Consider the following 22,550-nt stretch of genomic DNA (forward strand, 5'->3'; position numbering starts at 1 on the left):
TCAAAAGGTTTCTTGCTTTTTATTTTGTGTGTATATATATATATATAAGTATCATTGCAGCTTTATCTTCTGATTACAGCTCTATTTTATGAAATTCGATGATATTCCAGGATTTCAATTCTTGCATAGTTATTTTGTTGAAATAACTATGCATGATTCAGGAATCGCTTAAGTCATCTCTCTTGGAAAGTCTAAACTATATGATCTTAGTAGAGCTGCTTGTGGTACATTAGTCATTGATTAACATCCTCATTTACTAAAAAAAAATAAAAATTTTTGCATTGTGTGAGAAGAATCCCTCGTCTGTCTTATGACACACGTACCGTATCTGCAGCCTTGGATGCTTTTCCTAGTGCTCCTCATATATAGAGGCTAAAGCAAGGCTGTAAAACTGAATTTACATCTTCATTTAATGAACTGTGTAACGTGACATCTTTTTCTGGTTTTGAGTTCCTTGGCTCTAGTAAATGATCAAAAGCAGTTGGTAACTTCATCAGGTTCACTAGGCCATGCTTGGTGCTTAGTAATGCAGCTGGCTAATTTTAACCAACTTCCTCTGGAATTTGACCAGGGAAATGCAGTGGAAGCAAGTGAAGGTGCTTGGGATCGTACCTGTGTGACTAGTTCTGATATATCTGTAATGAAAATGGGCTTAGAATCCTGCACCCTACTGTCACCAGGCATGCTGTGTGAACACACAAAGGCCCGGAAACTCAGGCATAATTAAGGATGGATTATCTTGGCTGTACACACTTTTTGTGTAAACCTTGAGTCAGAAAAAAAACCTTTAGCATTGCCAGATGCGTTGTTTCTGCAGCTTGCTGTCCAAAGCCGTGAGGTTTACGTGACTGCTCGGTGCGTTACTCTGTCATTGCCACATCGGAACTTCCTTCTCCACGTTGAACAGCTGCAAAAACCTCACTTGTAATTAGTGCCCGTTAGTTGTGTGAAAATTTGTGATGGAGCAAAGGAAAGAGATGCAAGTTTGTGGCCTGCTCGGCTGCGGCCTGGCTGACCACTGGCACAACTGGAACCATCACCACAGGGTTCTCTGTTGCTGCTGATGGGGAGGCAGGAGGGAGCGTCAGGGGCACTGAAGGGAACGTGAAGGTATCACTCTGGGAAAGCTGTGATAAGCTGTGATAATTTGCAGCAGGAAATCCTGGGCTGTTTCCTAGAACTTGAGTTTGTTCCATCGTGGAAGGAGCCAAAGTGCTGATTGTCTTCCTTTGACTTTGATAAAACTCAGATAAGCAAGTTAAAATTTGCTTTTAAGTGGCTTGTAGTGGGGAGGGCTTCTGAAAAAGAGATTTTGAGTCTTCCTTGGTGTATTTTCTTTTGCAGCGGTTTTTAGTGTATTTAACATTCTGCTGTGTCCTGAGGACAGTTCTTAAGCTTATGTATGTTAGCATTATTGAATTAATTATTACTTTTATTTGAACTTGATGAAGATTATGTTTTGCAGTCTTTAAGGTCATTTGCCTGAGGTTTTAAGTTGACGGATATGATTAGCTGGTTGATCTCTCTCTGCTTTTTTGGTCTTGGCCTAAACACAAACAGGAGAGCTGCGTGACAAAGCATGGGTTATATATTTCCATGGTGGTTAGAAAAAAAAAGAAGAGGATAGAAGAAGAAGAAACATGGAAGCTGCTTGCATTCATTTCAAGTAGCATTTTATTTAAACAGTACTACTTTTAGTGAGGTTGCTTCCTTCCCCATGCTGAATAATGAGAGAACTAGAAATGGTGAGACCTTCATTTATTGATTGATTGATTGATTGAATCAAACTTATTCTGCATTGGACAGGAGAAGTAAAGGTCAGTGAGATTTGTTTTCAGAAGTCATTTGTTGCACTGGAGCTTGATAATTTGGGCAGGCAAAGTTTCCACGGGTGTCAACTGACACCTGTGAGACTGAAACACAGAAGAATGGTGGATAAAAGAAAACCTCAGCAATTAAAATGCTGCTTAACAGTTAAGAATGTGAAACAATGTTTCATGAAAAAGTAGTGATGCTACTTTGAACATGGTTAAATATTGGATAAATCATCTGGCTATTAGGTTATTCAGACTTGTTAGGGACACAAAATGGAAGAGTTGAACTGCATGTTGACAGGAACATCTAAGACCTTTGCCTTGGTGCAGCTTGCCACCAAGATGCTGGCTCATCATTTCTGCTTGTGGACTGAATGGCAGCTAATAGGGATTCTGTGTGGAAGATGAATTATGTTGTAGGAATTTCTAGCTTGCTTGTGCTTTGTGTCCTCCCTGAACTGAAAAAATGCTGGAAAATGCAAGGCAACTTAAGATAGTTGAGATAAAAGAGTATCTCAAAATGTTCACCTGCCCAGTGGTTGCAACATACTACTAATGCTATGTAAGAAATAAAAATACTAAGAATGGCTGTTCTCCGGAAAGCCATAGGTCTTCCTGATCTGCTTATTGCTTAAAAGCCATCGTCTCCTTGAAAATCCTGAGAGAGCAGGAACGTTTTGCATCTTTTCATGAAGGTCAGTGTTGTGCAGTTTTGCAGAATCAACCAATTGCAAAGCCCTGGCAGAGTATGATACAAAAAGAAAAGTGTTTTCCTAAGTAGCTGACTCAAAATTAATTTTGGTGCTACCAATCCCCACGCCTCCACCTCTCTCCCCCTGTCAAATAATTCACTGAACCCTTGGAAATCAATTGCTATATTGCAAAAAATCAGATATGATTTGAGTAAACAGATGTGTCAGTTTGTGGCCAGTATAACATCATCACTTTTGCAAGAGCTGTGTTATCACATGGAGAGGAGGCAAGTGAAAATAAAACACGTGAATGAGGTTCTGGCCATGAGAGCATCAGCCACAAAGATGACAAAGAACAAGGGAACAAAGAACAATATTATAATAAATGTAATGACCTTGGTAAGAATGCCAGTTATGAAAGTGTCATTTAATGCTCACTGCTGTTGCAAATACATGTTTGTACTTGTTACAGAAGCAAATGTGCTATCTTTAAGAGAAGCAGAAGAAGACACTAAAAAAAACCCCAAACAACAAAAACAATTGAATGCTGCCTACCAACTACAAAAGAAGGAAAAATCCAGCAAGGAACCAATAATTAAAGGCACTAATTGAGGGCACTAAGCTCATCCATTAATAAACCTACATCAACAAAGTAATCAGCAGATTAAAGTCCAAATAATGAAAACATTAGGACTGCAATACTAATTTAAAGAACTAAATTAAGCAGAGGAGACATACTATTGTCTCTGAAGATTCACTCTGTGTGTATGTCCTCAAAAAATAAATTGAAATTTTAAATAATTAAGTAGCGTTTAGTGGCCTAGGAAAAAAAAGTTTAATCTACATATTTTGTGGTTCAGTTTTGCTGAATAATAGTGGGTTGGTTATATTCCACCCAAAAACTTTTAAAATCAAAATGTAACCACTCTAGTCAGGAGTAGATATAATGCCACAAGTAATTATTCTAAATATTAGTAGGTGCTGTGGTTGCTTTGTCAGAACAGTAGTAAAATAAGGACTAATATCTTTTTGGTAGTTCAGAGTCAGATAAATGTTTCCCAGTAGAAAAGGTGTTTCCATCATGGTGTGACCTGAAAGAGAATGATGGCAAATAATGGGTATTATTAGTCTTCAAAAAAATTGAAAATCTCATATTTGCAAAATTATGAATTTGCCATTTTTGGATGATAATTTGGGTTAAAATTACTGTTACTACTTTATTAGATGGAAAGATTAGCCGAAATGCAATGACATAATGAGTGTTCTACTAATTTATCTGTTGAATGAAAAAAAGATAAGGGATGAGTTTTTGAAGCAGTAAAATACATCTTCTTATTAAAGTATTACAAATCACAAGATTTCCTATTTAAGGACCTTTTTATACTTTAAATGACATTGCAGAATGTCACTTTTCTAGATCTTTCCCTGCCTTTTTTCTTTTTTGTCCTGAAGATTTTTATATGACCAGAAGTTTACTCCCATCTATCAACTTCTGCCTACTCAGTCATTCAGTGTTCTGATTATGTCACTATTCCCACAGCAACAGGCACAGAAAATAATTGCTATTAAAATCAGTTGAAATGTAGTCTGGGGAAAAAAGTCCCAGTTCATTGTAAGCATTTCTTTAGGTAATTGGCAACATTTGGACATAGGCTAGGAAGTGCCTTAGAAAGCTGATAAAGTTTCTGCCTTTTTTTTTTTTTAATGCTATATGTGATATAGTTATCTACTGATATCTTTTAAAACAAAAAAAAAAGAGTATCTAAAATATTTTCAATAGTTTTCTCTTCCCAGTTTTTCAGTTATTGAAGTTATGCATCTGTCAAAAGTTCTTTATGGTACAAAGATGAAAATCCTATTACTTCAGGATCCTAAATGTCATAGATCTGATAAAGAATATCATAATAGGATGAAACCATTTTCATAGCTTATTTCCAGTCTTTCAGTTTTCCACATAGTGCGTTGTTAAACCCGGGAACCGTTCTGGTTGCTGGCTCGTAGGTGATCTCGTGCAATCACATACTGACTGCGGTGGCTGATGTTTCTGAGTTCCTTAGTGACTTCTCCTCATGGGTCATTCTTTCTCTGGTTCTGGGCTGCACGTGTGTATAATAACAACCTAATTCGGGTGCTCCAGCACCTGCTGGCTCTTGCATTTCCACCATGGGAAGACGAGAGGGTTGTCATTAAAGCAAAGGTGTGATGTGAGATATCTGTACCGTGGTTGACATAACCACAGCCAAAGGGTAACTGGAAACCAAAAAGAGCAATAGGACTACTAAATTAGCTTACGCTCTGAAGCAAAACACATTTTAGTGGCACTTAACAAAATACATGTAGTCATCCTGAGTCCTGCTGCTGGGAGAGATGAGCTGCTGAAGTGCAGCAATTCTTATGACATAATGTAAGTCTGAGCCGCATCATTTGCTGAAATCTACTGGCTGCTTTCTCAACATTCTATTAATACCAGAACACCAGGGGAGTAATTTCAGGTGATTAAAAAAAAAAAAAACAACAAAAAGATCACTTTTAAGTTCAAACCTGCTTTTTCGGTGTAAATTCAGTTTACTAGTTCAGTATCACCCAGTCTTTTTCTCAATAATCTTCTGTCTTCCAACAGTCCTTTTTCACTTCCTGATGTGCTTGTATTTGGAAGTGACAGCCAGCAGTTGTGTGACTCAGATGTTATTCACCTCTGGCAAAAGACTTGGTATTTGGAGGTTGCCTCTACTGCATTAGTCATTTCTAAGTGTTAAAATTTTGATAAATATCTAGCTTTTAAAAAGCAATACAATATACTTAATAATATGAAACTTAACTATCATTACAAGCATACTAGTATAATTTCAGGCTTTCAGAAATTTTTTCAACCTTTTAAAGCACGCATTCAAAAATTTTCTTTCAAGTGACTTTAAAGCAAACTGAATCCAAATTTTCTGAGCTTACTAAACTTCTGTGTTGTTAGTGAGCAAATTGTTGGGAGTGCCCGAGTGCTCAGTACATTTATCATCAGCTGCTGAGGTGTTTATTTAGAGACTTCTTCTGGTCATTCACTCAGAACAACAAAAAACCCCCACCTCATTTACAGGTCTTGACGATGAACCAATGCTGTTCGGCAAAATTGTGATTTTTACTGAGGGAAATTGTTTGTATACCTGCCTTTTTGTTTTATACCGTACTTAGTTTTTTCTGTCGGTAGAAGGAAGGCTGATCAATGCGCTCCTGCAAATTCGCTTGCACTTTTTGCTAGGGATCAGCCCCCAAGTTTAATATAGTTTAGGAGTTTTCTCATTTTCATTAGCGTCTTCCTGCATTACGCACGGTTTTACAGGAAGTCAGTGGAAAAGCATTTCTTTATTTGTCTTTTGTTTTATGTCTTTGTTTGGTATCTTTGGTTGTTGGTTGTACAGCTGCAAAACCAAAAAACACTTAATATGGAAAAGACTTGATTTATCTGTGACCAAGTAATAAAGCATATGTTTAGTGATCTCTCACAACAGGATGTAGCATGACTGGTTAATTTACTGCAGAGGAAAACCAGGAAGCCTCTCTGTCATTCTATTATTTTTTTCTTCTTTAATTATTACTTTTGAGTCCTGTGATTACCTTAGTGCCCTAAATACTCCTGTGTCAGCAATTAGGAGTAGCAGTGTTTCATTAATCCGTCAGATTTCTGATGCGGCACATTCTAAGACCAAGAGATAATAGGGAATCATTTGTTTAAACCTCAGGATTAGCCTCTGATGCATCAGACTGCGGTGTGTCATTAACAGCAACAGTGCTAGAACTGTAAACTAAAGCAGATACATGGCACAGGGTTGATACTCTAAAATCCAATGACAGCTTTGCTGTCTTGTACCTTTAAGCTGGTAAACAGGTATCGCAGCTTACGTAAATTTGAGTAATAGCTGTATATTTTTGATAGTGTTTATATTTCTCTGTTGTATGAATCACTTAATAGACTGTATTCCCTAAATATTTGTTTTACTAAGTTAAAATAAACTCTACTCAGCAAAGTAAGTTTACAAAATATGCATATATATCAACAGGCTCGGAACTTTCAGAATACTTGCCAGCATGCATGTTGGAAAGTCCCTATATGACTTGATTCTTAACAGCTTTTTATGCATACATAGGCAAGAAACATCATGGGCAGCTATTTTAAATATAGCCATAACACATCTGATATCAAATTCATACTGAAAGGAGCTCATTTTTGTTTTTCATAGTAAAATGCATCTAAATTGTTATTAAGGCAAAATGCATTTGAAATGTGTGGCCCTTATAAAACGCATCAACTGTACTAAACCAGGTGAGTTTTTATATTCCTTATAAGCTTTTAGAAGGAGCTGTTTCATTTCATTGCTGAAGCACTACCTTTTAAAAATGAGAACTCTTCAAAATGCTAGCAGTTGATTTAATTTGTAACTTATGCTGTATATTGAACTTCGAAATTATTGTGCCTTTATATTACAGAGATAAAAGAAGATTTATAGGTGCTTTCCCCTTTTGATTGAATAGTACTTTCACAAGAACACTCCACATGCAGTAATAGCTGGAGTGATGAACCTTGCAATCCTGCTTGGCTTATGTGCGGATATAGGGAAGGTAGAGAGAAGTGTCGTAGGACTGAATGGTAGGTAGCAACTTGTCTACAATATAATCACAGCCAGGCATAAATGAGATCTAGTTCACCTGTATTGACAATATTAGGCCGGTTATCAAGAAATATCAAAGTTTCATGTGAGGGCTATGCTGCACCGAGTTAGGACAGGTTGCCCATGGTGGCCAGATAGTTTCTACTTTTCCTAAAGCTCAGAGTCTGTCAGGCTAGTTCTCATTGCAGGTCAGCCACGACCTTTGTCTCCAGGTCCACTAGCCTCTTTTGTATCTTTTGCTTTTTAGGTCAGTTGATTTTCTTTCCAACTCCCTCTGACCTCGCCTGTAAGATGCTTGATAGACCTGCCTAAGTTGCATCAAATGACAATTACCACTTTCAGCCCATCTTTCTTTGCCTTTTCTGTCAGGAAGAGGACTCTGAGGGAGCCACAGCTGACATGAAGCCTGCCCCAACATGGAGAATTCTTTCCTGAGCTCCTGTGGCACCAGGTTGTGCTGATGGCTCCGCTCCACAGGGAGTCAGGAGCTGAGAGCTTCCACCTGATTCTGCCACCAAAATAACAGCCCCTAGCTCAGCTGTGACCTGTATAGAAATCTGCTTGCCAAAATGTACTCTTACCTGGTCTCCTGTTACTGGAAGGGTGTGGGGACTTAATTGAGGACAGGGCTATCTTGGTCCTTGCTGGGGTAAAACAGGACCCCCTAGGACATGTTGTGGAGGTGGGTGGCAGACAAGTGAACCTCTTCCCTTTTCTTTCTTATCTTGAAGTGTATCAGCTGATGTGAAGGCATAACTACCTGGCAAAGCCAGGTGGAACTTCGTGTTTATTTCGGTGCATTGCCTTCTATGTACCCTGTGTTCTTAACTGGACGCTAGCAACAAACACTTGAAGAAACTTTTTAGCATTTTCTGTTGACATTGATGTGATCGTCTGCACTTTTGAATAGTTAGACTGGATATAGTGTAACTACTTTGCTAAAATGGTTAATGACAGGCAGGTGTTACTTTTTACAGGTAGACCTAAACATACTTCAGATCAGAATCCTATTGGATAAACATAGTCATAAAAACCTTTAACAATGTGAAAAATCCCAAAGCACCTGAAGACAGATGAATGAAAGCAGTTGACCATCTGAGAGCATCTGCATGCCATTCAGCAAACATATTTATTACTTTTTAGTTATATGCTCAGGAGGTAAAAATTGACCGTTTATGTGAACTTCTTACCAGTAATAGCGAATACCCAAATGTAATTTTATCATGAAAATCTTCAGATTTTCTGTGCTTCTGGCCATACAGCGACCTTGCAGTATGCCTAGAAAATCAGAAAATACCACGTTAATTCTTCAACAGCTGTGTACCTGGAGCTCGAGCTGCGGTATCACGTTAATTACAGCAGCAGTAGCATGTAACTTCAGTTTCTCTTGAAGAAAGGAGAGCTTTCAGATAAATACAGGCCAGTCTACTTTGGGATAATGTTACTGCCATTGGCAGCCAGTGTAGCTACATTTTCTGGTGTATGGGCTGTGGAGTTCTGCACAGAACTTAAAAGTGATTTCTTACTGTGGGCTGCATTTCAGCATCAGCTGTCTAGTGTGGATGAGACAGATGCACCGATGGTTGTTTCAGTGTTCTCATTTTAAGGAAAAATGAGTACTGTATTTTGGCTGTGACCATGTGAAGCACAAAGTTGACTTTGATGTAGTTCCTACCTCGCCTTTCTAACTTTGTTCTGAAATGTTTTTTTTGTCTTCACAGCTTCTTTCAGTTGTTTTTTCTTCCTCTCAGTGGAAGGACATAAGGAGACATACTGGATCTAGTGTAAACTGGACTGGATTAGAAACTTGCAAGCTATGATGCCCATTTCCATGGGTTCCATAGTTTTGAATGACTGCCTCCTATTACCAGTATTACATATACAGGTGAAAGGGTATTAGTTTGGTTTTCTTCATTTTGCAAAAAATACTGATTTTAATCTGTGAACTTGCAGACTTTAACTTCTAATGCTTTTTTTCTTGTTATAATTTCCTTCTGTAATGTTTGCAGGGGGTAATTACAGTGTTTAGTAGTATCTTTCTGTCCACAAGTAGATGATAGAAGAGTCAGATTAGAAAAGAATAAGAAAGGCAGGTTTTCTGGGCAAGGAAAGCTAATTTACTGTTCTGTATACTGAGGCAGTGTGGAGGTGTAAAAATAGCATGAAAAATAGATGGAAACTTGTTCCCATCTTCTCATTTTGCTGCTTATGTACTCAGTATCTAATTACTACTTTTCTCTCAAGAGAATTGATTTGAAAACTAGAATAAAATAGAATATAATGAAAATGCTTATTATAGCTGAAGTTGATACTGATGGTACCCATAATTTGAGTTGCTAAAATCTCATTCTAACCCTGGTGCTTTGACTTTGTTTTGTTGGCTGATGGAGAATATCTCTGCATTTCTTAAGTAGCCAAATGGCATCCTGATATTGAGACACTGCATGAGCTAGTTAAGTCTGAGCTTATAGCTGTGCCTTATAAGGAGATTGAATAATGAAAAAATATATGCTGAAATGTAAAATATCAAATGAAGAAAACTTGAAAGCTCAGGATTTTATAACTCATTTCTTCTGCCATTTCAAAGAAAACCAAAATCTTCAAATTAACTGGGTAAGATACTTAAGGAGAACTCTTGCTCTGCTTTTTTTCATTTAAAAGTTTTTATTTCCCTAAATTACATGCCATTTTTTTCAGCTTCATATTTAATCCATTTTTTAAATACTAGACATTGGAACTATCTTTTTTTATTGCCAGTTTTCCTTACGTTCTGACTTGCATAGCCGTAAACTAGGAAAGCAGTAAAGAAGATGAAACCTGAACTCTCTTTTTGTTTAAAGATAATGATTTCTGTGGGCTCATTAATTCTTAAAGAAGAAAAAGGGAAGCAAACTTGTCTAAGCAAATACTGGGCTCAAGTGTTTTATACCTAGGTGATATTCTAAATAAAAGCTGTTGTCTCAGGAAATAAATAAGAATTCTTAAGGTTATGTTGAGTCAGCAGGACTGAGGTATGCTAAGCAGTCTTACTGATGTGCCGTGTTTTCATATAGCACTCTACTTGCTTTATTCAGTGAGACTTTTCTGTCTAGAAATGATTAGTTTGTTGTGCTGAACAACTTCTCTTTCAAGTGACTTTTTTTGAATGTTTCTAGTTGAATCGTGTCTGCTTTCAGTCCTCTCCAGGTCTGTCATCTCTCATCTTCTGGCTTGGTGAAACACCAGGTGATTAATGTACGCTGCAAAGAGGTAGAAGTTCGTGTAAGGGTGATGTTCATTCTACAAATTTTCAGTGAAGGCAACAAGAACAGACCATCGCAACCCTCAGCAGCTCTGTCAGCATGAGTCTGTAGGTGGACTCATCTTCATTGTCACCTTGGGGTCCAAGAAGGTTTGGGTTCCCACAAATGCTTACCCCCAGCTCAAAAGCTGTTCTCTTCCATTCCATGTTACACCATTTGCAGAGCTCTTTGCAACAGCCCTGGGGATTTCTCTGACATTAAAAAATAAAGGAAAAAAATTGCTACAGAATGACCTTTTATTAACTAGAACCTCAAGCAACTTCTCGGAGCTGCTGGAGTAAAAGCAACACCACACTGTACTCAAATTTAAAATTCGGACGGTTGCATTTCAGTTTTGTGACTGTTAATGCATCCCCTTTTGCACTGGCTGCCTGGAATTTTCCTAAGAAGAGCTCTTAGCTAAGGCTTGGAGAGACTATCCGGTCTTGGAGAATAGTTGACTAATAATAATTTATTTTAAAAATTAGTAAAAAAACCCAGCAGAATATTTGTATTATCAGAATCTGCATATACTGGAAAAGCTGTCAGAATTGGTTTTTTGGTGAGCTGAATAAAAAGAAGTCGTGTTTCCTCTTTTGGCTCTTTATGAGCCTTTCTTGGCTTCAGCGATCGGCGTTTGGGGGGCAGAGCTGGGGCAGAACCCATTTTCATGTAGAAAACTCTGTCTGTCTTGAGAGTGAGTCGTTCTTTCCATGATTGTTGCAGTTAGAAGGAACAACTGAGCAATTTACCCTTTATCTTCTGGTGCATTCTCTTACCTTATTAAATTACTTTTAGTATCATAAGATCATTGCAAATTTGTCTGACCTGAGACAACTTGGACATAGTCAGTGATGATCATACTGTTAAGGCAGATATATAGTTATGGTGGGATGAGGGTGAAGCTGAATTACTTTTAAATTTGGGATGCTATTTCTGCACCTAACTTAAACCACTAAATAACAAACAATCTTATTTTGTGTATCCAGTAGAACTCTATAAAGCTATCAGACCTAAAAAAAAAAGTCCATGATGGATGGTGAATCGATGGTCTCCTGCCATATAGGAAATGTTCTATAAAGAAGCTCCCATCTTAATAGAGTAAATGGAGTTCAGTCCTGCTAGGAGAGAAATTTTGTGTCATAAATCGTCAAGGCTGTTTATTTCTTTTACTCCCTCCATGCCCCTCTGCCCTGTTTCTCTCCTTTCTTCCCTGTTGTAAATATTATCCTGGTGGAGGGAGAATAATAATCCTAGTTATGTGACTATATTTACTTTTGTTTGTTTGTTTGGGTTGGTTTGTTTGTTTGGTTGGGTCTTTGTTTTTGTGTGGAGTTTTTCTTTTTATAAAAGCGAGTATTGAGACACTGGGGAATTTGTTAAAAATAATTTTGTCTTCAGAAGACTCTTCCCCTGGCCTCCACCATCCCAAATGTTGTCAATGGGCCTTGCAGACCATATTTTGCCATATGTGCTCACGGAAAAGCAGCATCCTGAGAGGAACTGGAAAGAGGCAGAGGGGCAGCTGAGGGGCAAACCCCAGCCTGTCAAAGCCAGGGGAGCTTGGAGGTGGTAAAGAAGAGCAAGCTGGGATTCAGTGGGGAGAGAAGTGAGCTGGAGAGTCTGAAGTAAACTGTCTGGTCTTCTGCTAGAGCTTATTCTCCAAGCAGTGGAGGTATAAGGTGGATAAGTTCATTTTTAACTTACTTTTTTTTTGGGGGGGGGGGAGGAAAAGGTGTCATGATGCTGTTACTTGTTATCACACCAAATTGTTGATTGGTCAGGATGACAACAGAGATACACACACACACGCGCGCGCACACGCACACACATATATATATACACTGTATATGTATATTTGTGCGTCTCTAAGTGGAAAAGGCTACAATTTGTAATATTAGAACAATTTTGCATTTAAAACCAAAACCAACAAAAAATGATAAAATTTGCAGTCTGCATCTTCAGCTGCTTTCTCCGAATGGTATCAAATAATAGGACTAACACTGCAAAATCAAAACAGTGTGTAAATAGCCCTTTGCTTGAATCACTCTCAATTTAAACAGATTTTACATCTCTTAATACCTATAAATAGGTTACGCATTTTTGCAATAATACCATTCTGCCATTAGAGGAATCCCGAAGAGATACTCATGCTGTGTGACAGTCTCCAACCAACTGTTTTATTCCCTGTTTATATAGGGATATTAGGTTGGAAGCAGTGCTTACCAGGTAGGGGAGAAGGTGAGAACATGGCCTGGCTTGACACAGGACCTCATCAGAAATATACAGTCAGCTTCTGAGGACTGTATCGGATTTAAAGCATGTGCCTTTGCCAAGGTGTAACTTATGCCAGGAACCACTTAAGGTTCTGGAGGTCATTCAAAAAATTCTTGTTGATTTTGATGCAGTTGCCCTAAAGAGAGTAACTGCACTGGGTGGAAGTTGTCTGGATTCCTGCTTACAGCATCTGGCAAATTGGGTACAAATCACCAGGGCTACTATATTCATGCCTGTATTTTCAACATCCTTCTCACCTGTTCTGTCTGTTCTTAAATTACCAGCATATGTTTGCCTGGGCTCTGGTGACTTGTTACGAGATGGACAGACGTCTGGTTTTGCTCGAGAGTAGCAGTAGGCTCTTTTGTAGAACAATCTTCAGTACTAAATAAGTTGCATGTAAAGCCCCTAGGATACCAACATCCATCCTTGTCATATGAATATAGAGTTCAGGTCTTGGATGCTTTAAACTGTGATTTAAACTACCATTTGGTGGTAGCCTGGCTGTGGAGTTCAGTTAAAATAAAAGTAGATCTAGGATATTTCTGAATGTAAAATTTTGTGTTGTTGATTTTTATGACTCCAGAAGTTATATAAAATTATTTTCTTAAGTTGTAAACTGACTGTCAGTGGAAGTCTTTATTGGAGATCTTAAACAAAATGTGGATGGTTTAATTTGCTACATGGTAAATTGATGATAACTCTCTATAATGAAAACTTGGTGCAAGACCCCAGCGTGGTCCAGAGTTCATTAAAGGGTTGTAAATTTTCAGGTCTCTTGGTAAAATACTGTCAGATCCATGATTTGTGTCCTTGGATGGCTGAGGGATGACTTCCATGCTTTGTGGTACTATTGTAAGCATTCTAGAGTATTTAATATTAATAATGTGCCTTCATTTATAAAGTATTCTTAGCAAATGTAAAAATAACTCTTTAAAATCCTCAGATATAAGAAAGACTTAACAAAATAAAATCTAAATCACTATTTTATGATGAAATAGGATATAATCCTCTCAGTGAGCTTTCATGCTGTAAAAGGGAAACGGCCATTCCAAATTGACTGCTCATGTAGACCTCTTCTGTTTGCTCTGTTTCAGACACCCAGCATCACATGTAAAAATAAAAAGTCTTTAAAAAAGGAAAAGGCAAAGCAGAACTAGGATAAACTGGCAAGTGCCTAACATGTTCATGATGGCATAATTTGTAGAAGTAGGTGGCTTGTGGTCTTTCAAAGTTTTTGTGTTGCTCATCTCTGAGAGCAATAGTGAGTAAAAAACCTCTTAGCTTGCCTCTCATTTGTCATCTCTTTGCTTATTATGGAGCTGGAGAGACGAACTGTTCTTGTTTTTAACCGTTTTGATCGACTTTCTTCTGTTATTCCAGTCCTTTCTTACTGACAGTAATGGCAGTGCTGCTGTTCTCTGTTTTACATTTCCTTACGACTTCCTTTCAAATTCTAGCCCATATTTCTCTTTCATGGTCAGATGGTCATTTGGGCCAACCACTTCCAGTCAATCTCTTATCTCTCAGCATCAATCTGAGTGAAAAATGGGGCAAACCAGGGTATTGGAATACGTGTCCCCTCCCATGCTGTGATCTCCCCCCAAAAATGCCTTTAATCATTGTTCTGTCATTTGAAAAAAAAAAAAAAAAAAAAAAAAAGTCTTTATTTTTGAGGGCTACAAGTCACATTTGATTTCAGTTTCTGAATTTTACATTGACAGGAGGCAGATTGCAGTGAAGACCATAAACTGATAGTTTAGGGCAAGCATGCTATTGCCTGAGGCAGTCAAGGCTGTAGACCACTCCATCCTTCTGACTTAGGACATTCATCCCTCCTGAGGTTCCTTGTCCTTTCCGATGATAGATTGAGAAAGACAAGCAGCACATGGATAGACAAACACCTCACCCAGGCACTTGGTGCCATTTAACAGTTTCTTCCTGCATTTGACATTTTCATTTCCCTTCTTCACCTCACTCATCACTAACTGTTTGAGTCTTGTTTTCTGTACACAACACTAATAGAGAATGACAGAATACAAATACAAGCTCCATTACTCATTTTGTATGCTGTATATTCCAGCAAAATTATATAGGAAGCTTCACCAGCTGAACCATGAAAAGAACACTTAAGATTTAATTGACATTGACCTTATGTGACTGTCATTCAGGAAAAAGTGGGGGTTTTTTTGCTGGTTTGTTTGTTTGTTTGGGGTTTTTTGATTTTTTGTTTTTAATGAAGCATAGATACCCAAGAATGTGTAGGTATTAAATTTATTGCAATGTAATTATTTTCTGAGTTTACTACAGTCGGAGTACCACTATAAAAATATGTTTTGCATTTAAAATAATCTTTCAGGCTCTTATATTGCTTAGGCTAGACAGTGCTCTGAGCATCCTGATCTAGTTGAAGATGTCCCTGCTTATTGCAGGGAGGCTGGACTAGGTGACCTTTGTAGGTCCCTTCCAACCCAAAGTATTCTATGATTCTATGATTTATTATGTATTAGTGATTTTCTTAGGTGGGATCTTAATAGAGAAGTTGGAAAGGGCAGTGCAGAACAGATTCTTTTATAGACGAATGTGTGTTTGTGCATGTATTTTCCAAATGAATGCTCTGCATGCTTCCTGAGAGGTCTGAGAAGATACAAACTCACGTTACAGAGGAAAGAGTCTTTAGGGGAGAATTTCTATGTATTTTTTGCATGTTCCATGACTGAGATATGAAGAGGAGTTAGAATGTTGGCCAACTTGGTTAGTAAGTGGAGAAAGAGACGTGCCTTGGGCATAATCTCAGTTCTGGTCTCTCACAGTGGCTGAGGCGATGCGTGGCTTGATGTTCTTCATAGCAGTGTGGGAAAGTTCCCAGAAAAAAACATAGCAACTATGTGAATCACTGCAGGAGATGAGTTCCTAATTGAACTCCTAGTTTTCATCTTTGATATCAGTAAGCAAAACATACCTCTATGTCGCTGTACTGTTGACATCCAACCTCCCCCTCTATTTCTTCCAGACCTTTTCTGTGAGGATGGGGGAGGAGGCTCTTCTCTTGCAATTATCTTCAGTAACTCATGGCTGATACTTTTTTACTCTGAAATAAGGGTGAATGAAAATAGAGATAATTATAGTTGACGATACTGGTGTACATTAGTGTAGATTTTTGACTAACAGCACTAATACTGTACAGAGATTTCAGCTTGAAATCTGTTGTTAGTTGGGGAGACCCTTTACAGGGAAGGAGATAATAGAGATCTTGGGTAATTGGAATCACTGTCTATTTATACATATTCACCTTGCACTTGGATTGATGTTTCCATTTTCATTCATATTTCTGAGGATGGTATCTGTTAAGAAAGAAGTGCTGAACTCATCAGAAATCTGTGTCTGAATGTTCTATCCCATGCTGTGAGCGTAGGTTTATTGTTGAAGTCTTAATCTGGAAAGACAAGGAAGGTAGTCTTTTGGAATAGGAAATAATATTTATCTACTCAAACTCATGGAAAAGAAGACACAAATGGCACTGATATGGGTGAATTAAAAGAAAATGAGGCTTCCAGTGTTCAGATGCTTCTCCTTTCAGATGCTCCCGTGCACGGTGTAGATCAGTTTGTGGAGCTGTGATAATGTGCTTTATGCATTTCAGAGATATTTAAATAAATTATTACAGGATTCTTTAAGCTCACGGTGCCCACCTGGAAACTGAAGACCAGACAAACTGTAACCTGCTCACTTGTAAAGTGAGTGTATGGTTTTTTTGGTATTGTTTTATATAGTTGAAAATAATGGGAAGTGAAAGTTTGGCACCTGTGGATTTTGATTGCTGAAGAACTTAGCAATATATATTCATTTCCTCATGGATCGTGAAGAGCCGTATTGACTTGGCTCTTTAGCAGAGGGACAAAAACGTGTGTCTTTGTTTCCTTTTGTCATTGTGGCATCCTGACTGACATGGGCACGTCTCAAGAAGTAATGAGATTATCGATAAACTAAGCTCCTTGGAGTTGGTAAAGGTGTTTTATTTGCCGCAAGAGATGGTGCTTCCTTTGTATACAACACAATTAAGGTCAATACGTTTTTGGGGAGGGAAGTTAGGATGTGACAAAATATGTCACTCTGGCTGGGTCTTCATTTTCAGGTGTTTCTGTATTTATGCTCTCTAATCCTCTTGTGCTTTGAGCTGCTATGGGACAGATTATGAACACAGAGAAAAGTTTGGGCATTATGTAGATATTGCAGGCATGTCCATATTTCATTTTTCTCTAATCCACCATTCTTGAAAATATGAAAATTCTTATAATGTCTATTATTACATTGAGAAATTAATTACACTGGATCACAAAGCTCTGCTGACCACTGTGGCTGTTTTGGTTTTACAAGTGTGTTTTTTTTGCGTAGAACCTGCATGTGAAATCATATACGTTCCAAGAAGGATACTGCTTTTTTGCATGTTTAATATTAATGCAGGAAAGCTATTACTTGAAAATATTAAAAGGAATATCACAAGTGTTTGCAGATCCTTTACTATGAGTTTAAAAAGAATAGTATACTGGATTCCTTCAAGAAAAAAAAAATGAAAGGTTAATTTTTTATAACCATGTATAATGTTACTCATAAATTTTCCAATTTCTCTGCTACTTAGCTACAATACATTATTTAGAACATGAAATATATTAATTTGAAAGACTGATCTCTAGAGATAAGTCAGCTTTCCTTTCTAATAAACCATTTAAAGTACAGGGTGCTTAGCAAGAGTTTTGCAGATAATATTTCTGATTACACTGAAGTAATTACTTATTTCAGGTTGTATTATTCCAGACATCTGTACTCTGAGGAGGAGTACATGACAGGATTTAAACTTAATATGTGAGAATATAACACGAGGTTTCCATATGGAAAATCTGGATTTCTTCTTGTAAATTATTTGCTTTGCAGCAGGTTTATCCTTAAATGTATGTGAAAATGTGGGCAAGATATCCTATTTGCTTAATCATGGATGCTCCAATCAGACTTGCATGGTTCTCTCTGTATGATGCACATGTTTAACTTTCAGAATACAGAGACTTAAAAAAATTACCCCCTTTTTTAGATAAATAATATCTGGACAAGAAAGCAAAACCAGTCTATGTAAAAAAGAGAATTCTGAATGCTTAAGGAAGTAGTAAAGATTAGTGGTACTTTATATTCTGATAAAGTTTCAAGTGTTGTAGTTTTCAGTAGGCTTATAGATCCCCGTACACCATACAAATAAAACTGCTGTGAAGTTTTCAGTTGTCAAAAGTTTGCTGAATTGATTTATTCTGTAACCACCCTCATAAATAGTTCCCTGTTTGGAGGACAAAGGTTACATGCAGCTTCCATCTTCTTTTCATTTGGTATTACTGTACTTAGAGTACCTCAGAGCTCCATGTGTTTTGTTTCAGGAGCTGATCGTTGTCTTTCCTGAGGATGCTCGACTGATGACTGGCTCTTGGCTGGATCTTCGGTATTCAGTGAACCTCTGTGCTTTCTGAAATCTGTCTTCTCCCATATGCTTTCTAGCATAGGGAGTTGAAGACTGGCCAATACTTTTCCCAGGAAAGGAGATAATATAAAACGGAGATCTGATTTGATGGAGTTTTTCATGTGGAATAGCCAAATAATTAAATACAGGCTCTGCTCCTAGTTAAAATGGTTTATTTGGTTGCTACGCTTAAACATTTGATGAGGTGTCAGACACTGTCCATTGAATGGGTGGAATCTAATGTCTCAGTTTCCTCTTCAAAAAATAACTCGCAAGTAATAACTTGGCTTCTCTTTTCACCAAGTGTCTCCTTGCAGCTAAGAGTGAGGAGGTGTGGGTTGGTGTAGGTCATGGAGACCAGGTTTGCCAAAGAAAGGGATGAAAATTACCTGTTTGCTTGTTGGGAAGGAGCTCAGCTGGTTCAGGGACAATGCTTTGTGTTTATAGAAATTGCATAGAAGTGGTCAGCATCTGGCATGTGATATCCAGGCTACCTCTTAGGTTTACTGCTCTTCTACTGAGGCATTTTCCAACATGTGCCAAGTTGAAAGGCTGCTCTGTTTGAATATACTTGCTAACTGATTTTCAAGGTATAGAGGTTTCTTTTTTTTAAGATTAACTAATTTCTTGAATGGCTTCTTATTCAGTAAAGATGAAAAATAAGTATTTCTGTAAGAAATTGCACACTCTTTGGTGCTCCCTGTGTCGTCTATAAACCAGAAGATGTTCTTTCTCTGAATCATCTTTGCATTTAATGCTCTTTTTTACACTGTCATTTGCTAGGAAGTGGCTTAACATGGTGTTTTTTGGTCTTGTCATCTCCCTTCTTGATGTGCCCTTTCTGCTAGAAGAGTACGAAATCAACTAAGGTATACCGTCAAGGAAGTCATTACATGGAACAGCCTTTCTTTCTCTCTTTTTCAGTCATAGTTTTTGCTGCATCTCCCCCATTCAAAATTATCTCATTTTCCTCATGTACATCACAAGTAAGCATTGTGTAGCTGTATTGTTTCTACTCTTGCCTTCCTCAAAGTTAAGAATCTTAGACGTTTGTTTCATTTATAATGAAGGGGTTACTAGAGCTTTGATGATGAAGCTAGCTAGTGTACTTTGATGTTATAAGCAACTTAAGCATATGCTGGGATATGATGTAACGTATGTTTAGGAGAATTTTATATTAGTAATCAGTCTTGTAGCGAAATGGCAAACAGTAGAGGCAAGACAGGACATCTATAATCATGTTCTCTGGCTAGTGACCTTTACCTTTTTCATAAAGGAAGCTGATGTACTTTTCTAATACATCAGCAGCTTTCAAGGAGGGTAGATATTGCTCACTACCCTTTCCTGGCAGGGTTAAGAGTTACTAAGTTTTGTCATTGGTCCAGTACTAACTTTGCTTATAAAAATCAGTATTTTTAGTACATTTTCAGTAATTTAAAGCACTAGTAGGACAAGGGTGGCTCTGGATGTAGGTAGGCAAGATGCTTAGTGTTACTGAAAGATCTTGAAAGGGAGAAGGTATCAGAAGTATGCTGGTCCACCCTCAGAAGGCTGTGTTTTTGTTGGAGAGAAGTAAAAGTGTCTGGTAGCAGGAGACTGGAATATGTTATGACAAGGGAAGTTATTTTAAGGGAAGGACTTTGAGTCATTTTTTTGTTATTTTGACGAGGCAATTTTTAATTATCTTACATCTTTTACTCTGGCATCAAATTTTGTGTCAAAATGACCCTTTTTCTGCCGGGAAGGAATACACGTGGTAGTTCTTGGTGTACAGTGGCTTCAGTGCAGGTTTGAAACACTTGTAATCTTTGCGTACGGTTGAGCTGGGTTTTGGTAGTTGCTAAAAAACTCAGCAGCTCTTGATTCTCTTCCCTCCTGGGCTTCCCTTGCTGCTTCTCTTACTCTTTCTCCTGGCATGCTGACAGTGTCATCTGCTTCCTCCTCTGTCTTACGAGACCTGAGTTGTTGAGATATAATTAGCAAAATGTGGTGTGTGGGAGATGGAGCTATACCAGTGCTTTGGATGGTCCCTAGGAACCTTTTTTTTTGTTCTTGTTTTCTTTAATTTCTAAGGAACATTATAGCGTACTGTGAAGATAGGTTCCTACATACAGGTAAAATATGGATGAAAAGACAAAATCTAGCCTGTGAACTTCACGTGCACAGGAACAGAATACACATATTTTTGAGATATACAGTTTAGGCGGAAAAGAAATCATAAATAAACTAACAGGCTTTGAAAACACAGTTTCTGTTGGTGGTTATTATTTCTGCTGGATCTTGAAGAGGAAGGATTAAAATGTACTAGAAAACCAGTAAAAGTGTTAGAAACAAAACAAGCTGACAAAATTCTACTTTAAAGGCCAAAATTTATTAAAAGGCGCCAGTATTGTGAACGGGTAATTTATGCATAAGGACTGAATTGTATTTTGCAGAAAGTCTTTTGTTCTACTTTATCTTTTTATACAGTACTCCTCCAGTCATTAAGTGTAGTTTACTTATGCTGGAAGACAAAGTACTGTGTGTTTACAAATCTGCACAATGATCTTGAGAGAAAAGAATGTGTAGTCCTATTGTATTCTTGCAAGTGTCTTTTTCATCTTTGGTCAAGACTAAAATTCAATTTAGACCAAAAAAAAAAAAAGAAAAAAATAAGATTTTTGCACATTCTTTGGGGGTTTTTTTAGTATGTGTACAATAAACTGTTTCTTGGCAAACAGGACTTTCAATAGAGAACTGGTATGTAATTGTTTTAAATGGTCCCCATATATTCCACTTGGTCAGAACTGGAGTTATGAGTCGGGTTTTTGTTTTTGGAAGAAACAACATTGTACTTTTTAAACTAGTGCAGAGTACTCAGAATGGTTTGGGTTTGGGCTGCGCAACATAATTTATATGCTGCTGGGAAAAAGAGGATATTGCCTTTACCAGAATTTATTCTCAAGTGCCTTAAAAATTTAATCACTGTAAAGATCAATATATAAAGTAGTTAGTCAATATTTCGCAAAGCTTAAAGGAAGTTTGGAGTTACAAGTTTTTTCATGAATTATTGAATGCTACTTGCAGGAGAGAGATTTAAATAAAGTTGTTTTTTTTTTTTTAATGGAGAGCCTTGCTCTAACAGAAGCTTAAAGTATCCTAAGGCTGAAAGACTGTTTGTGCAGAAGTCACTTACCAGGCATGGTTTGCCCCAGAAGTGTTTGGAATGGTTGTATTATAAATGCATAGACTTTCAGGGCTACATGTAAACTGCATACCATCTCATAAATTATTCATAATAGCCCCCAGGTATAATTATTCAGAGAAGTGAAAATGAAGAAAATTATTTCCTATTAATGTTTGCTTATTCAGATAATTATTTTACTTATTTTTATTCAGTTTTTAATCCTAAATTATCTGAGTCCGGCTCTCAAAGTATATATATACTTCCCATGCATTTTCTTTGACCTAAAACACGTGAAAGGTGTATGAATCCTATGCGTTAAAATTTCTTCACCAAACCATATATTTAATTTCACTCTTTTATTTGAAGTGCAGAACACTGGCTTGCCATATTCTGACACAAGCTGTAATGCATCAGAGGATTTCAAAAAGGTGCTGAGGTTGATGAAAACAGGTCTCTCCAAGCTGCCGTGTATAAAATATGAGTGTCGTATATAGAAAATAAAAGACCTCTGCATGAAACGGAATGTCAAGGAGAACAAAATTGCTTTAGGTCTCATTCTGCAAGCAGCCACATATACAAATTTTTTTCCTAATGTGAGTTGTCCCATTGAATAAAACTAATCATGTTTGTTGTCTAAGATAAGGATTCCATCCTCCAGCCTCTCCAAAATAAGCGCAAAATTTATTATAGCTGTTTCTGTGCTTTTCAATAGCCAGTGTAGGCAATGTCCATGATGCTTCTCAGCTGTTGTAAAGAGCACTACAGAAAACCAGGAAGATTTTATATATATATATCTACACATGTATGTATAGCATGAATTTTGACCAATTTTGGCTATGATTTTTATAACACGTCTGTGAATGACAAGAGACTTGAGTTGTCATTATATTTTTTCAAGTGTGATAAATAGCTTAGAACTAATTTTTAAATCAATTTCAGAATCTGCTTTTTGCTTATTTTCAAGCATTGCTTTCTATTTGTAGATAGAGCAGATGATGAAAGGAAGGTTCTTCATTGTTGCAGTTAACATAAAATCAAGCCCCACACCTCAGTCTAGCAAGCCAAGAGACCAATTTATTTCTTCCATCTTCATATGCTAAACTCAGACATCTTATGTAACGCAGTTGTTCAGGCTTCTCCAGTTGTTAGTGGCAAGAGACCT

The 22,550-nt window shown here is 37.5% G+C and overlaps 1 protein-coding gene across 10 annotated transcripts in view; it reads left to right on the forward strand.

Moving 5' to 3' along the window:
• PTPRM (protein tyrosine phosphatase receptor type M) overlaps positions 1-22,550 on the forward strand; it is a 466,670-nt gene that overhangs the window by 38,381 nt on the left and 405,739 nt on the right. Inside the window, exon 1 of one of the 10 annotated variants that reach the window (XM_071804239.1) lies at positions 18,183-18,204. The exons of the other annotated variants lie outside the window; for them this stretch is intronic. The gene's annotated coding sequence lies outside the window, so the exon portion shown is untranslated. Of the gene's footprint in view, positions 1-18,182; positions 18,205-22,550 lie in introns of those variants that run through there. 10 annotated transcript variants of the gene reach the window in all.

Source organism: Patagioenas fasciata, chromosome 2, assembly GCF_037038585.1.
Source record: "Patagioenas fasciata isolate bPatFas1 chromosome 2, bPatFas1.hap1, whole genome shotgun sequence".
NCBI classification, from domain to species: domain Eukaryota; kingdom Metazoa; phylum Chordata; class Aves; order Columbiformes; family Columbidae; genus Patagioenas; species Patagioenas fasciata.